Source organism: Equus przewalskii, chromosome 2 (genome assembly GCF_037783145.1).
Source record: "Equus przewalskii isolate Varuska chromosome 2, EquPr2, whole genome shotgun sequence".
In the NCBI taxonomy this organism is placed as follows: domain Eukaryota; kingdom Metazoa; phylum Chordata; class Mammalia; order Perissodactyla; family Equidae; genus Equus; species Equus przewalskii.
In genome coordinates, this window is record NC_091832.1 from 97,627,361 (window position 1) to 97,646,095 (window position 18,735).

Below are 18,735 nucleotides of genomic sequence, written 5' to 3' on the forward strand. Positions count from 1 at the left end.
ACAATAGTGTTAGTTTAAGTAATTATATCCATTGTTATATATTTCTGTTGTTGTAGATCTGTTACTATAGATTTCTAGCATGTCTCCCTGCAATGCTGTTCTGGCAACATTTCCTGATAGTTTCCACAATATTTTCTGACATGAAAAAGATAATTACTGTTTTGTAGTATACATAAATACTATTTTAAATGTTACTAATGTGATAATTTTAAGAACTATAGATATTTATAACAATTCATAATTTGTCTAGTTGTCCTCTAACTCAATATTGGATAACTTAATTTTTATATCTATCCTTAGACTGCAAGTGTGTTAGCCCTATTAGGTCAATTAAATACAGGACATTCTGTATATTCTCCATCCTTCAATGTAATATCCATATATAACTGCACAAAAATACAATTGTAAACAAATACATATTTAAATATTCTTCCATGAAATACTAATATAGGCATTAAGTTTTTTCCTTAATATATATATATATTTTTTTTTTCCTGAGGACATGTACCAAATGGTGTAAGACATTATTGTGCTTCCTACATTTAATGCATTTATGTTCTTGTAAAATAATTCTTGAATTATATTTTGGTGTGTTTATAACCTGGGAGATATAATAGCAAGGAAAATAAGAAAATATAACTATATCTTAAAAGAATTAAAAGGAGGGGAAGATTCTGAGGAGTTTTGAACTTCAGTTGATGCTAAACTTTGAGTCTATAAAATTTTTCAAAACGACTTTGCCTCTGTAACCCAAATTCCAGTAAGACAAGAAGGAAGAAACTTTATAGAGCTTTAGAAAGAGAAAGAGAGAGAAGAAGGGAGGAAAGAAGGAACTAAGGAAAGGATTGTGGAAGGAAGGAAGGGAGGGGAAGGGAGGAAGGAGGGTGGCAGGAAAGAAGAAAGGAAGAAAAGAAAAGAAAGAAGAAAGGAAGAAAGAAGACAAGTGAAAAAAAGACATTTTATCTGGTTTTCTGGATGAAGATTTTAAATAAAAAAATCTTTTTATTTTCCTATTCATCCGTGTTTATAGCTACTTCCCATACAATTGCATTATCTGATAGTTGATCTTTATTGCATTCTATATTACCTACTCTAGTATTTGCAAATTTAACTTTTAAATTCACAAAAGTACTTTTATTTGTTATGGTCTTGTATTTCTGTGCTCATTCTTCAGATGTGACAGTATTAAAAAGGAAGAGCATATAATTCTTTTTGAAAGCACCACTCAGGGTATCTGTGATGTTTGTTTATCTCTTTTGAAATTAATGAAGGATTTCTTTTCTCCAAATATGATGGTCATGTAAATAAGAGCCCAAGAAAATTATCAATATCTTATCTTAATTAAAATCTAAATTAAATCTTTTTTCTCCCTATGATCCAACGTCTTCTTGGTGAGTATTCAATTATTATAGTTAATTTATATTTGTTCTGAAGACTGTGGCAAAACATTAAAAACATTGAAAGAATTACTTGGAACAAAGTCATTTAACATCCTATTCAGAGAAAAAAATGTAACAGCTGGTGTGAGAACAGAACAAAGGTGAGAACAAGAATTAGAAACTCATGGAGATTGCACAACAAAGGAAACCATCAACAAAATAAAAAGGCCACCTACCGAATGAGAGGAAATGCTTGTACATCATATATCTGATAAGGAGTTAATATCCAAAATATATAAAGAACTCATACAACTCAATAGCAAAAAACCAAACACTCCAACTTAAAAACGAGCAGACGATCTGAACAGACATTTTTCCAAAGAAGGCACACAGATGGCCAATATGTACATGAAAAAGTACTCAGTGTCACTAATCATCAGGGAAATGCAAATCAAAATCCCAATGAGATATCGCTATCATCAAAAAGACAAGATATAAGTGTTGGTGAGGATGTGCAAAAAAGGGAACACTTACGTGCTGTTGGTGGAAATGTAAATTGGTGCAGCCACTATGAAAAACTGTAAGCAGACTCTTCAAAAATTAAAAATAGAACTACTATGTGATAGAGCAATCCCCCTTTTGGGTATATATCTAAAGGAAATGAAAACAGGATCTTGAAGCAATATCTGCATTCCCATGTTCATTGCTGAATTATTCACAATAGCCAAGATATGCAAACAACGTAAGTGTCCATTGATGGATAAACATGGTAGTTTGCAATCTCTTCGGGAGTTTCCTGGGTATAATCTGAAATCAGCCTCTATCCAAGCAGGGCAAGGAGAGATTGAAGAAAGACTGACCACTCCAGATTGATAGGTGACAGTTTTAATAAGCAAGGAAACTAATCTACAAGGCTTACCTGGGTTAAGTCATGTACCCAGTTCAGATAATCTCAACTCCACATGTCTATCTCAAGGTTATATCCTTGGAGTAGCTTCTGGGTCTGAAAAAGGCAAGAAGAACACACCTTGCAGACAGGGGAGGGGTGAGGAACCTCCAATTACCCATGTCCAGCTATTGGGTCAATTGGTGATTGTGTCTTCTTGATAACCTCCTCCAACAATGGATAAAGAAATGGCATACAGGGAGTGACATCAGCATGATGACAGAGTGAGTGTTCCCAATAATCTCTCCCCTCCACCATACAATGAAAAAGGCATTTATACTCCAACAGAGAACATCTAAACATAGCACAAAAGATGTCTGAGAGACCCACACAGCCATACAATGGAAGGTGGAGAGGCTGGAGCCCCCTTCAGAGGAGGTGGAACAGGGTAAGAGAAAATTTTGCTGACTCCCAAAAGACTGGGATCCAGGACAGACAGTGGCCTCTGAGAGGGAAGGAACGGGAAAGGGGACATTCATTCATGGGAACGTCAAAGACCCCTGAGGGCCCTTGCTGTCTAGAGGAAAGCCCCTACCAAGGCAAAAGCTAATGTGGGGGGTGCCTCATCAAGTTAACACCCCAGGAGAGCAGATAGTGAGGGCAGAGTTAGAAAACCCTGAGAGCACACAGAAGAAAGCACCCTGCCCCCTCACCCATTTAGTGCCTGCTCCAGTGCCTGAATCTCAGCTGAATGCAGAGGGTTCAGAATACATGGCTTTTGACCTTTACCAGTGGTGATAGATAGTAACTGCAACCAAATAATTCCACAATAGGCAAAAACAAAGCCATGCCCTCTAGCAGTAACAAAAATTATATTAAATCTCCAAACCAGAGAGAAAAATGACAAATACCAGAAATCAGTCCTGAGGACACAGAAATATATAATCTAAATGACAGAGAATTCAAAATAGCTATCATCAAAAAACTCAAAGAGTTAAAAGAGAAGATAGAGAAACAATTTAATGAGTTCAGGAGCTACTTCACAAGAGATTGAAACTATAAGGAAGAATCAATCAGAAATATTGGAGATGAAAGACACAATGGAAGAGACAAAACAAAATATGGATTCCCTGAATGCTGGAGTGGACATCATAGAGGAGTGAATCAGGATAATCGAGGAAAAACATGTTGAAATGCACCAGATAGATGAGAAGAGAGAAGTAAGACTAAAAAGAAATGAAGAAAGTCTGCAAGAAATATGCAACTCACTAGAAAATGCAACATAAGAATTATAGATGTTACAGAGGGAGAAGAGAAGGAGAATTGAGCAGAAAGCTTGTTCACAGAAATAATAGCAGAGAACTTCCCAAACCTAGGGAAGGGAATGGAAATCCATGTGAAAGAGGCTATCAGATCTCCTTAATATGTCAGTGTAAAAAGATCTACTGCAAGGCATATAGTAGTAAAACTGGCAAAAGTCAGTGACAAAGAAAAAATACTAAGGGCAGCAAGGCAGAAGAAAATAAACTACAAAGGAACTCTTATCAGGCTTTCAGCAGATTTCTCTACAGAAATCTTACTGGCTAGGAGAGACTGGAATGACATATTCAAATACTTGAAGGAAAAAACTTTCAGTCAATAATACTCTATCCAGTGAAAATATCCTTCAGATACGATGGAGAAATAAAAGCTTTCCGGGATAAACAAAAGCTAAGGGAGTCCATAGTCATGAGATGCCTCATAAGAAATCCTCAAGAAGGTCCTCATACTTGAAAAAAAATGGAGAAAGGTTTAAAAAGCACAGAGTAAGGAGATAAATAGGTAGACAAAATCAGAGCATTGCAGCTATACATCAGAACAGGTGAGCAAAAATATTCAAGAATAGCGTTAAAGATAAAGGGAATGAAAACACCAAAAACAAAGATAATCTTTTCATTTTAATCACAAATTCACAACACATGATGGAATAAGATGTGAGAAAAACAACCTAGGAAGGGAAGAGGAAAGGGGCTGAATCAGTTTAGTCTAAGGAAATAAGAGGCCATCAGAAAATGGACTGTTTTATCTATGAGATTTTGAATACAAACCTCATGGTAACCACTAAACAAAAAAGCAGAACAGAGACACAAATAATACTTAAGGAGGAAACAAGGAAACACAACATACAAGACTACATAACTGACTGGGCAAACCAAAATACACAGGATGAGACACAAAGGAAATGCAGGAGAACTAGAAAATGAGTGATAAATGGCAGCATTAAGCCCTCATATATCAATAATCACCATAAACATAAATGGATTGAATTCACTGATAAAAAGAGCAAGATAGAGTAAAGAACAAGACCCAACAATATGCTGCCTCCAGGAAAAACATCTCAGCTCCAACGTCAAACACAGATTCAGAGTGAAGGGATGGAAGATGATACTCCAAGCTAACGGCAAACAAAAGAAGGCAGTTGCCACAATAGTTATATCAGACAAAATAGACTTTAAGGTAAGACAGATAAAGAAAGACAAAGACTGGAAGAAAGACAAAGAGTGGAAGTATATAAAGATCAAAGGGATACTCCACCAAGAAGATGGTGACTTATAAATATCTGTGCACCCAACACAGGAGCACCAAAGTGCAAAATCAACTATTAACAAACCTAAAAGAAGATATTAATAATAATACAATAATAGTGGGGGACCTCAACACTCCACTCACGTCAATGGACAGATCATCCAGAGAGAAAGTCAACAAGGACCCAGCAGAATTAAATGAAAAGCTAGACCAGTTGGACTTAATAGACATGTATAGAACACTCCATCCCAAAACAACAGAATATGCATTCTTCTCAACTGCACATAGAACATTCTCGAGGATAGACAATATGTTGGGAAACAAGGTAAGCCTCAATAAATTTAAGAAGATTGAAATAATAACAAGCATCTTTTCTGATCACAATGCTGTGAAGCTAGAAATGAATTACACGAAACAAAGCTGAGAAAGGGACAAATACGTAGAGACTAAACAACATGCTATTGAATGACCAATGGATCATTGAAGAAATTAAAGGAGAAGTAAAAAAATATCTGGAGACAAATGGAACTGAAAACATATCATACTAATTCATATGGGGTGCAGCAAAAGCCATATTAAGAGGGAAATTCATCATGATACAGGCTCACCTTAACAAAAAAGAAAAATCCCAAATAAGTAATCTCAAACTACACTTAACTGAATTAGAAAAAGAAGAACAAACAAAGCCCAAAGTCAGCAGAAGGAGAGAAATAATAAAAATCAGAGCAGAAATAAATTTGATTGAAACAAAAAAGGCAGTAGAAAGGATCAATGAAACAAAGAGCTGGTTCTTTGAGAAGATAAACAAAATTGGCAAACCCCTAGCCAGACATACAAAGAAAAAAAGAGAGAATGCTCGGGTAAATAAAATTAGAAATGAAAGAGGAGAAATAATAATGGATACTACAGAAATACAGTAGATTATATGCCAACAGAAAGCTATATGCCAACAAAATAGACAATCCAGAGGAAATGAATACATTCTTAGACTCATACAACCTCCCAAAGCTGAATCAATAAGAAATAGATAATCTGAATAGACCAATCACAAGTAAAGAGATTGAAACAGTAATCAAAAGTATCACAAAAAATAAAAGCCCAGGACCAGACAGCTTCTCTGGAGAATTTTACCAAACTTTCAGAGAGGATTTAATACCTATCCTTCTCAAGCTATTCCAAAAAATTAGGTAAGATGGAATGCTTTCTATACCATTCGATGAACGAAAAGCCTCTGACACCAAAGCCTGACAAGGACAACACAAAGAAAGAACACTACAAGCCAATATCACCGATGAACATAGATGCAAAAATCTTCATGAAAATATTGGCAACCCGAATACAGCAATACATCGAAAGATCATAAATCATAATCAAGGGGGATTTATATCAGGGACTCAGGGATGGCTTAAGATTTGCAAGTCAATCAATGTGATATACCATATGAACAAAATGAGGAATAAAAACCACATGATCATCTCAATAGACGCAGAGACAGCCTTTGACAAGACACAACAGCCATTTATGATTAAAAACTCTTAAAAAAATGGGGATATAAGGAAATTACCTCAACTTAATAAAGGCCTTTTATGACAAACCCACGCCCAACATCATACTCAATGGGGAAAAACTGAATGCCATCCCTCTGAGAACAGGAACAAGACAAGGATGCCCAATATTACCACTCTTATTCAACATAGTAGTAGAGGTTTTGATCAGAGCAGTTAGGCAAGAGAAAAGAATAAGAGGAATCCAAATATGGAGTGAAGAAGTGAAACTCTTACTGTTTGCAGATGACATGATGTTATACATATAAAACACTAAAGAATTCATTGGAAAACTATTAGAAGTAATTAACAACTACAATTAAGTTGCAGGGTACAAAATCAACTTACAAAAATCAGATGCATTTCTATACTCTAATAATGAACTTACAGAAAGAGAACTCAAGAATACAATTCCATTACAATCACCACAAAAGGAATACAGTATCTAGGAATAAATTTAACTAAGGAGGTGAAGGACTTATACAGTGAAAACTATATGACATTATTGAAAGAAATAAATGATTGCATAAAGAGATGAAAAGAGATCCCATGCACATGGATTGGAAGAACATAATTAACATGTCCATACTACCCAAAGCAATATACAGATTCAATGAACTCCCAATCCAAATCCCAAAGACATTCTTCATGGAAATAGAACAAACAATCCTAAAATTCATATGGGGCAACCAAAGACCCCGAATTGCTAAAGCAATCCTGAGAAAAAAGAACAAAGCTGGAGGCATCAAAATCCCTGACTTCAAAATGTACTACAAAGCTATAGTGATCAAAATGGCATGGTACTGGTACAAAAACAGGCACACAGATCAATGGAACTGATCTGAAAGCCCAGAAATAAAACCATATGTCTATGGACAGCTAATCTTTGACAAAAGTGCCAAGAACATACAATAGAGAAAAGATAGTCTCTTCAATAAATGGTGTTGGGGAAACTGGATAGCCACACACAAAAGAATGAAAGTAGGCCATGATCTCATGCCATACACAAAAATAAATTCAAAATGGATCAAAGACTTGAAGATAGGTCCTGAAACCATAAAACTACTGAAAGATAATATAGCTAGTACACTCTTTGACGTCAAAATTAAAAGCATCTTTTTGAATACCATGTCTTCTCAGACAGGGGAAACAAAAGAAAAAATAAACAAGTGGGACTTCATCAGACTAAAGAGGTTCTGCAAGGCAAAAGAAACTAGGATCAAAACAAAAAGACAACCCACCAATTTGGAGAAAATATTTGCAAACCATATATCTGACAAGAGGTTAATCTCCACAATATATAAGGAACTCACAACTGAACAACAAAAAAACAAACAGCCCAATCAAAAAATGGTCAGAGGAAATGAACAGACATTTCTCCAAAGAAGATATACAGCCAGCCAATAAGCCCACGAAAAGATGTTCAACATCACTAATCATCAGGGAAATGAAAGTCAAAACTACACTAAGATACACTAAGATACCACCTTATACCTGTTAACACGGCTGGACTCACTGAGACTAGGAATAGCAAATGTTGGAGAAGGTGTGGCAAAAAGGGAACTCTCATACACGGCTGGTGGGAATGCAAACTGGTGCAGTCACTGTGGAAAACAGTATGGAGATTCCTCAAAAAGCTAAAAATAGAACTACCATAAGACCCAGCTATCCCACTACTGGGTATCTATCCAAACAACTTGAAATCAACAATTCAAAATAACATATGTGCCTATATGTTCATTGCATCGCTATTCACAATAGCCAAGACATCAAAACAATCCAAGTGCCCATCAACCGATGATTGGATAAAGATGTGGTATATATAAACAAAGGAATACTACTCAGCCTTAAAAAAGACAAAATCATACCATTTGCAAGGCCATGGATGGGCCTGGAGGGATTATGCAAAGAGAAATAAGGCAGACTGAGAAAGAAAAACACCATATGATTTCACTCATATGTGGAATATAAAAAAACACATGGATAAGGAAAACAATTCAGTGGTTACCAGGAGACGGGGGGTAGGGAGTGAACACAGGGGGTGAATCGGAGCACTTAGGAGGTAACAGACAAGAAATAAAGCACAACCAAAATTTCATGATGATGTAAACTATTATGAACTCAATAAAAAATAGAAATGGCATACAGATAGATATAGATAGATAGATAATAGATACATAGCTGGATTGATAAATTATTCAGCCATGAGTAAAAAGGACACTCTGCCATTTGTGACAACACAAATAGACCTCTAAGACATTATGCTAAGTGAAATAAGTCAGACAGAGAAAGGCAAATACTGTATATCATTTGTATGTGGAGTGTAAAGAAACAAACTCGCAGCAACAGAGACTAAAATGTTGATTACCAGGGGTTGAGAGGTGGAGACAAAGGAGAGATTTGGTTAAAAAGGATAAACTTCCAGTTGTAAGACGAATAAATTCTAAGGATCTAATGTACATCATGGTGATTATAGCTAATAATATTTATTATATACTTAAAAGTTATGAAGGGAATAGACCTTAATGTTCACACCACAAAAAAGAAATGGTATTTATGTGGCCATGCAGTGTTAGCTAACACTACAGTAGTAATCACTGTGCAATATATAAGTGTATCAAATCCATACGTTGTACACAAACTTACACAGTGTTGTATGTCAATTATATCTCAATAAAACTGGGGGAAAAAAATTCATGTATGAAGAATCCTCTGATACTATGTGGTATATCTAAAACTAACAGAAAAATCTTTAAGGTTACCTATAAACAAAACGTGGGGACAAGCATTATTTTATGTATAAATTTATTGTTAATTAGTTCCTTTTTTTGAGTAAGATTAGCCCTGAGCTAACATCTGCCACAAACTCTTCTCTTTTTGCTGAGGAAGATTGGCCCTGAGCTAACATCTGTGCCCATCTTCCTCTATTTTATATGTGGGACACCTGCCACAGCATGGCTTGATAAGCAGTGCCTAGGTCCACACCTGGGATCCAAACCAGCAAACCCTGGGCCACCAAAGTAGAGCACACGAACTTAACTGCTATGCCACCAGGCCAGCCCCACTTGGCTAGTTTTAATAACTAAAAAAATTGAGTTGTAATTTAGTTTGTTCAAGTATATATAAAAAAATGAATGATAGTTTGTGACAACATGGATAGACTTTGAGGCCATTATGTTAAGTGAATAAGTCAGACAGAGAAAGACAAATACTGCAAGATCTCACTTATATGTAGAATCTAGAAAAAAACCAACTCCTAACTGCAGAGAACAGGTTAGTTGTTGCCACAGGCAGGTGGTGGGGGTGGAGCAAAAGTTTGTAGTCAAAGGTACAGACTTCCAGTTAGAAGATAAATAAGTTCTGGGGAGCTAATATCCAGCATGGTGACTATAGTTAATAATACTGTGTTGTATATTTGAAAGTTGCTAAGAGAGTAGATCTTAAAACTTCTTATCACAAGAAAAAAATTGCAACTGTCTAAGGTAATGGATGATAAGTAGACATTGTGGTAATCATTTCACAATATATGCAAATATGGTATGTTATACACCTTAAACTTGTATAATGCTATATGGCAATGATATATCAATTAAAAATGCATGATAAAGATAAAAATTCATGAATAATTTAAGTGACATGATGTGTGCTTTTTTGTGATTAAAATTATCACTTAAACATTCTGTTGAGGCAATTTATGTAACGCATACATCTGAACACTCTCCTCTAATTGAGTGACCCTCAAATGTAACACGACCAAAACCATATTAATTGTCTTCGAAATGAAAAAGAAATTAGTAAAACTGAACTTTTATTGTCTTTTTTTACTGCCAATTAGTACTTATTGGTGACTCATTTACCACTTTTTGAATATTAGTTTTTAATATTTTGAGTAGCATCAGACTTTCTTTCTTTCAAACTAATCCCTAAGGAGTGAAAACTCATTCCACTTTCTACATTTCATCTGTGTTACAACCAGCTGACATCTTAATTTCTACATGAGAAAGTTCACATGTCAATAATACATTATGAAGTCTATTAGAGAGCAATAAGAAATTATAATGAGATTATAAGTGGACTTTTTCCATTTGTACTAAAAAATCAATTAATAGCTTTAATACTTTCTCCCACCACCAAAATTAGACTATATATACATATATTTATATGTACTTATATATATAACTATATATATAATACAATTACCCATCTTCCTTTCATTCTTTTACAATTTACCATGAAAGGGAGATAAGTCTCTGGATTGAAAAACCAAAAGAATCAAAACTTAAATACATCTGTTTGTCGTTAACCTTTTAACAAAAATAAGATAATAAAGATAAAAGACAGAGTCCAGCCTGGGAGCACAATGGTTAAGCGTGCATGTTCCACTTCGGCAGCCCAGGGTTCGCCAGTTCGGATCCTGGGTGCAGACATAGCACTGCTTGGCACGCCATGCTGTGGTAGGCATCCCACATTAAAGTGGAGGAAGATGGGCAAGGATGTTAGCTCAGAGCCAGTCTTCCTCAGCAAAAAGAGGAGGATTGGCAGCAGATGTTAGCTCAGGGCTAATCTTCCTCAAAAAAAAAGACAAAAGACAATTTAAGTAATATTTAAATTTTATATAACAAGAAATGACAATAAAGAAGGAGACACGAGTTTTAGTGCTATAAAGTTTTCCAATATGCCATTATCAAATGATGTTATAATTTGCATAACTCCACACATTACAATCCTATAGTTACATAATATTTTAATTGCTATTCTATGCAGGATATTCCTATTTCTCAAAAACATAGTGAACATTATGCAAACAATTATGTATAAATCTTAGTTAACTTCTTCAGCTATTGCTACAGGAAGAACATCAGAGCACATATATCACTTCGTTTGGAATATTTTTGTAGACACTGTGCATTTGGAGATTGTATTCTGTGATGCAACTTGTTTAAAATGGATAGCTACATTTCCAACAGCTGTACCAGTATTGAGAACAGTTTATGATAAAAGGGCTTCTTGGCAAACCACTTCTCCTGTTAAATGGAGAATGCAATGTGCTTGGCATCTGTAATTTAAGTAATTTGTAAGAAAACACATTATTTAGCCAGTTGTAAATTCTACTATTTCATGATCAAGATTACAATCCATTAATCAATTTATATGCATAAATACACTATTGTTTAAAAATGAATAAGAATTTAAACACACTAGAATCAATAAATATAATTAAAACCATAGTTTACTACATTCATTTATTTGTCTTCCAGCTGTTTGGTAAAATTACTGAAGCGTGGAGCCAAACAGCTAATACCATATTTAGTTTTGTTTATTGAAATAGTGAAAGTATGTTAATGACAAAGTACAAAAATACATAAGATAAATTAATGTACTGTGACATGAAATTTTGTTTGAAAATCAAGACAAGTATACTAAAAGCCTAAGTTTTTAAATTACCACTGCATGATGTACGTTTAACAACTATTAAATCATTTTTATTGAAGTGTATCTGCAAATTATACACCAGGAAAAATGACAGCAATATGCTCAAGACAGACTAAGTCTAGTGTATGAAGTAAAATTAATTTTAAGCAGTATTCAAAAGTTATTTTGTATAATCACAGAAAACAGGAGTTTAAAAACATCTGCATGTACTCCATTTCTTCTTTTCACTGTTATATCCATGTATCATTTAATATCATTCTAGTACAGTTAATTCTCACACCTAATAATTTCTTTATAAAAGTTCCATTTTAATTCAAATGAAAATAAACCCTGAGTATCTCATATATATTATATACATCATAGACATTACATAGTATATGCACATATAGAGAAACTTGGGGGAACACATAATATCATTAGATATTATATATTTTACTGATAAAGAATATCAGAGATTGCTAATTTTAACATACTTGTGATATTACCTAAGATATAAATAATTTTATGTCTTCAAAAATACAATATCATGTAAGCTACCATTTAAAAACATATTAACTTACCAACAGATAAATCTTAAATGAATAAGGAAAAGCATACAATTTTATCAGTATTAATGATTAAACAATATTATTTAACAAAGACTTTCAAATGAAGTACTTTATGATTTTAAACATCAAAAATACTCTTTCATTCTCACTTTTTTCCTAATTATCTGAAACGTTAATAAAGATCAGTGTGTCAAAGTATTTGTTGGTACGAAATTATAGAATATATCCGTGGTAACTTTGCTTTTATTAAATGTTCAAATAAAAAACAATGACTTTCCATTTATGAACATAAATTTCAATGTAAAACTATATTATGAAGATTGAGTATTAAAACCTACTGTAAATTGAATCAATAATTAATAAACTTATAAAGCAGAAAGCATCAGGCCTTTCCATCAGATGTGGAAAAATGATTTGAAAAAATCCAACATCCATTCATGATAAAAACTCTCAGTAAACTACGAATAAAGGGGAACTTCCTCAACTTCATAAAGAATATCTAGAAAATGCCTGTAGATAACATCATACTTATTGGTGAAAAACTAGATGCTTTCCTACCAAGTTCAGGAGCAAGGCAAGAATGCAGCCTCTCACTACTCCTTTTTAATATCGTACTGTAAGTCTTAACTAATGTATAAGATAAGAAAAATAACTGAGAGTTGTACTGAGTGAAAAGAAAGGACTAAAACTGTCTTTCTTCACACATACATGATGATTTATGTAGAAAATTCAAAAAAATCACCAAAGCATCCTGGAACTAATAAGTGATTATAGCAAGTTTGCAGGATGCATGGTTAATATAAAAAAGTCAATCACTTTCTTATCTGCCAGCAATAAACAAGTAGAATTTGAAATAAAAAACAACAATATCATTTACATTAGCATCCCCCAAAATGAAATACTTAGGTATAAATCTAACAAAATATTTGCAAGATCTATATGGGGAAAACTACAAAACCCTGATAAAAGAAAGAAAACCTAAATAAATGGAGAGATGTTCAATGTTCATGGATGGAAGGAATCAATACTCTCAAGATGTCAGTTCTTCCCTACTATGCCAATTTTCCAAATAAAAATCCCAGCAAGTTATTTTGGGGATATTGACAGTTGATTGCAAAAGTTACATCAAGAAACAAAAGATCCAGAATGGCAACACAATATTGAGTAAGAACAAAGTTGGAAGACTGACATTACCTTCTTAATACGCTGATCCAAAGACAGCGGCCTAATTTTGGAAAAATTACTTACTGCAACTTTTTCATTGTCCTATTATTAGGTCTACCATCCTGATTACAATTACTTGTTTATCCCCAAGTAGCCTTTCAGGGCAGAGACAACAGCTCATTTAGTCCCTGGGGACTAGAACTAGATGGAAGTTACTGTAAGAACTCAAACACCCATCTGTTAAATTGGTGTATAAATGAATTCCCTTTGACCTTGAAGAATAAAGTAGATAGATCAAAGAGCTCTAAAGACAAGCCCATTGGTTCAAAGGAAAACAGAATATAAAAATCTAATTGAATTAAGCACTTCATGCAGGCTAGAACCATTAAAACATTTAAAAACACTGGTGTAAATTAATTGTTCCATAGTGTAGTATTGTATATATAAACTATACCACTGTGTTGGTAGTTTTCAACATAATCTCAAGCAGGTTAGTTTAATTAAATCAAAAAATTTTTCAACATTTCAAATTTGATCATGAAAAAAAAACATATCTATAATGAGAACTTTCAGATCAGTTGACTAAGATTTTATGGTTTCTTGGCACAGAAAGAAAACATACAGTTTGTGGAAAACTGCTCTAATTTATTTTTAGAATATTTTTCCAAAATTAGGCAGACCGAAAAACTCTGAGACATAGCTCTCAATAAGGTCGACCAAGTTTGTATATATTTTATTTGTATGGTACCCATAACTGTGAATTCTGCTTATTGAAAATAGCGGTAAGAATTTAACATGTTTTTGCACATGGATGAGCTTGCTGCAAGCTGTGCATCCATACATACTTTATACCTTCTGAGAGTGAAGAAAATCTTAGCATTCAAGAGGAATACGTCCTTTGACTCAGCCTTCAGTTACAGAAAGGAGAAGGGAAAGGGGAAAGAAAGAATCTTATTACAAGACTAAGAAAAAATAAAGGTTTATCACTCATCAGAAAAAAAAAGTGCTACGAGAGGAGGCCAGTGACCTACATTCAGTTAGACTGAAACAAACAAGACTACCTTTACTACAGAACATAGTAAATCCAGATAAAAGATGAGGCTTTAAAAATCAAACTGACATTATTATATAAAAAATCATATTGAACATATAATCTTTTTCTTATAAGGGCAAATATCATTTTAAATATGATTTAAAAGAACTAAAAATCAAATAATGAAATTATACAGGGACAACATTTATACATTTGTTAGACATTTTGAACTTCACTTAAAAATGTACACATGCTCATACACATGTTCATTTTTCCTCGTTCTGAGTTCTCTGTGATACGTTTCTTGAAACTGCCTTTTTGTATATGTTGATCTGATTATATTTATTTTTCCCAGGGAAGATACATGTTAAGTAATCACTACGCTATGTTCAGAAATTAACCTATGCCCTTAATGTATAATAGGCATACATTGTAGATGGTCTCCTCTCATACTATTGTTGACCTTGAACAAACAGGCAACCAGTTATTTCTCCAGCAAAAATTAGTTTGAGATCAGCAAAGAATTGCAATTCAGGGTATGCAACAACAGCGAGCCTTGTGCGAGTCCTCAGCAACAATGGGAGGAGGAATTCTTCCACAGGGGGAAGAGGAAGTTGGGAGGACTGTTGTAAACAGAGTTCCAGGTTTGGTGGCTTTTCATTGGCTGAGTTGTGACACTGTGAGTGACAGTGTCTCTTTGGCTGAGCCTCTTGCTGGTCAAGAAGAGGAAGTTTTTCTTCTTCTTCTTGGGCTCTGCTCTCAATTTAGGGTGTGAGAGCTCCCACTTTTGGACTCCTAACTGCAATTTAATAAGATTACTGTTTATTCATTTTCACACTACAAATAAATCATATTTTACTGGTTTAATCTGATGGTGAATGGTAAGTATTTCCTCTTCTAATATACATGATTCATATGAAAGTATAGGATAAGGTGTAAGTTCAACATGAATAGTTGCTGCCGATATTGATATGTCTTCTAATGGCTATAAATCACCAGCACTTTTTTCTTATAATTAATGTAGAATGTAGTAATTTAATTATCATCTGCTTTGAATGGTTTTATACATGAGTATGGCTGTATTTTCCCATAAGAATTTGAAACTAAAAGAAATGAGCTTACTTCCTGGGGATTAAATACTGAAATCTAGAAAAAGACAGTTGTAATTTCATATTTATATAAGTAAACCAATAAAAAGTATAGATATGATTGAAAAATTTGAAAATACCCAAAACTTGAAGTAACACTTTAAATTATTACTCTCAAGACAATACTATGCATTAAGCAGAAAGTCTATCATTATTTCCACTATATTTGTGTGACATTATACACACATAAAGATGAGAATGTTACAGAATAAATAAGGAAACAAATATCGAAAAATGATTTGACTATCTTCTTTCTCTCTCCTCTATCATTTTAATCTATCCTTATTTACTGGCTCCTTCCCAGTGTTTACATGTGTTTATTTTTCCTCAAACAAAAGAAAACAGAAGCAGAAAATTCAACCTTTCAACACTATGTCCTCTTCATATATTCCCGATCTTTTCCTCATCTTTACAGTCAAACTTCTTGAAAAAAATATTACAATCAATTCAGTTAAATACTGAGCACCTACTTTGCTTCAATGACCACTGTAAGTCCTTGACACTTATGGTTTAAGACAAATAGATACAGCTTATATTCTAGAGAAGGAAATAATAAATATCACAAAGAACTACACAGTATATTAGATGGTAGCAATTGCTACAGAAGATAAGGAATTGGGTGTTTAGTGAAGATGGGTCACAATTTGCAATAAGAAGTCACAGTAGACTTTATAAGGAGGCAATAGTTGAGTAAATATTTCAAGATGAGAGGTTTAGCTGTGTTGATAACTTTGAGAAGAACATTCTAGGCAGAGAGAACCATCGGCATAGTGGCTGAAAGCAGGACCATGCTTAGACACTTAAGCACAAGAAGGGGTCCAGCGTGCTTGGAGGGCAATGAATCATGAGACTAGAAAAAAATGAGCAAGGAATATGCAGAATAAGATAATGTAGGGCCTTGTGAGCCTTGTAAGGTCTTTATCTTTTATTTTGAATGAATTAGGAGCTCTTGGACTGTTTTGAACAGAGAAGTTACATGATTGATTGCATTTTAAAATGATGAGGCTGAGCATTATTTTGAAGCAATGATAGAATAAGAGAGGCCAGCAAGAAGCTTTGGACAATCGTGTCCACAGATATGGTGGCCAGGGACATGGGGGTAGCAGTGAAGATATGAGAAGTGGTCAGCTTCTAGAATTATTTTGAAGAACAAACAGAAATTATGGATTGATTTAGTGTTATAAATGAAAAAAAAAAAAAAAAGAAGAAGACTCTCAAGAATGTTTCCAAGGCTTTTCTCTGAGCAAAAGAGATAGGGATAAATGCAAAGCATAAGGTTTCTTCCAACCAATATGGGGAAAATGGTGGTAAAATAATTTAAAATGGAAGATGATGAGTTCGTTATTGGATATGTTAATTTGGAGATGGAAGTTGAAATAATACAGGAAGTTGAAATGAAACGTATAAAATTCTGGAGTGATATTGCAGTTAGAGATTGTCAGAAAAAATGGGAATTGAGATACAGAGATTATTTAACATTTGGATGAGGTTCCCATAAGAATAATTATTTCTAATTCGTTCCCTTCAAGTACTTCTCATCTTGGTAAGATTGCTCTGTCCTCATCATCTCTACATCATATATGCATCTCTACTATTCTCCTGGCCCCTATATTCAAAGATCAGTACTTATTCCCAATCTCACTTAACCTCCAGGCAGCATTCCCACAGCTGAACACATTGTCCTTTTTCATACCTTCTCCTTCCTTAATATCGGAGTCAACAAACTCTCCAGTGTTCACTTCTAACTCCCTGACTGTTTATTCCCATTCTCTTGTTCAGTATCTTACTGTTTTACCATCACCTAACTGGTCTTTCCAGAGAAATAGCCAGGGACGTTTTTCTTCTGACTTGACTCTTACTGGGTAATTTTATTAGCCTGGATTAGTGATTGCATGCAACAAAAACGGATTTTGATTATCATAAGCAAATACGGACTGTATTAGACTCAAATGATGAATAGAAGGCTAAAGAAGATAGAGAGCTAGCAGGGAAAACATCTATTATTTGCAATGCTGCTTCTCTGTCATCACTGTGCCCTTCCGTCTTATTTCATCAATATTCCATCTTGTTATCCCTCATTCAAGATTCAAAAATCAGTGAGCATCTGACTCACCAAGCTTATGTTATATGTTTGCCCCTTAGCTTGCATGTATGTGCGTGTGTGTGTCTGCATGTGCATTGGGCCATCTTCTCATCCTCTGGCCCTATTTCAGATCATGCTCCACTGCTATTCGTAGGGTTTTCATGGCCAGTGTTTTCAGAAATGGGTGGCCAGGTCCTTCTACCTTGTCTTTCTTGGTCTGGAAGCTCTGCAGAAATCTGTCCACCATGGGTAACTCTGCTGGTATGTGAAATACTGGTGGCATAGCTTTCAGCATCACAGCAGCACACAGCTATAGTATGACAACTGACAGATGAGTGGTGCGGTTCCCTGACCCAGAAACAAACCTGGGCTGTGGCAGTGAGAACATCAAAGCTTAATCACCAGACCACCAAGGATGGCTGAGGTAACATAATATTGATTTTAGGTATGTGCTTGTTACACACCACATGGCTAAATTGTAACCAACTTCTTCTGTTTTAACGTTGTTGGGTTTTTGGGGTTTTTTTTCCCATGGAGAACAATCCTGGACGCTATCCCACTCCCTACCCATCTAGATGGATGTGCCTTTCCTGGGGTTTCATGGAATTTTTAGAAAAAAACTTTTCCTTATAAGAACACTTGATAAGGCTTACTTTCATTCTAACTGCTATCTTTCCCCTCTGGATTCTTGAAGGCTAGACCATACCTATTTTATTGACCATTATATACCCATCACATGATATTATAGTAAATGTTAAATATTTGTTGGATAAATACATACTTTGGAAAGATTACCCTTGTCAGTGAAATTATGAACTCTTACTTTTAGGATAGATGTACCTATGCTTTTAATTATATAGCTAAGTCTTCATCCTTGAATTTCCCTACCCCACTGGTTAGTATAAAGGTCTTGGCAGAACAATGGGAGAAAGCCCTTTGGTCTTCCATCCAT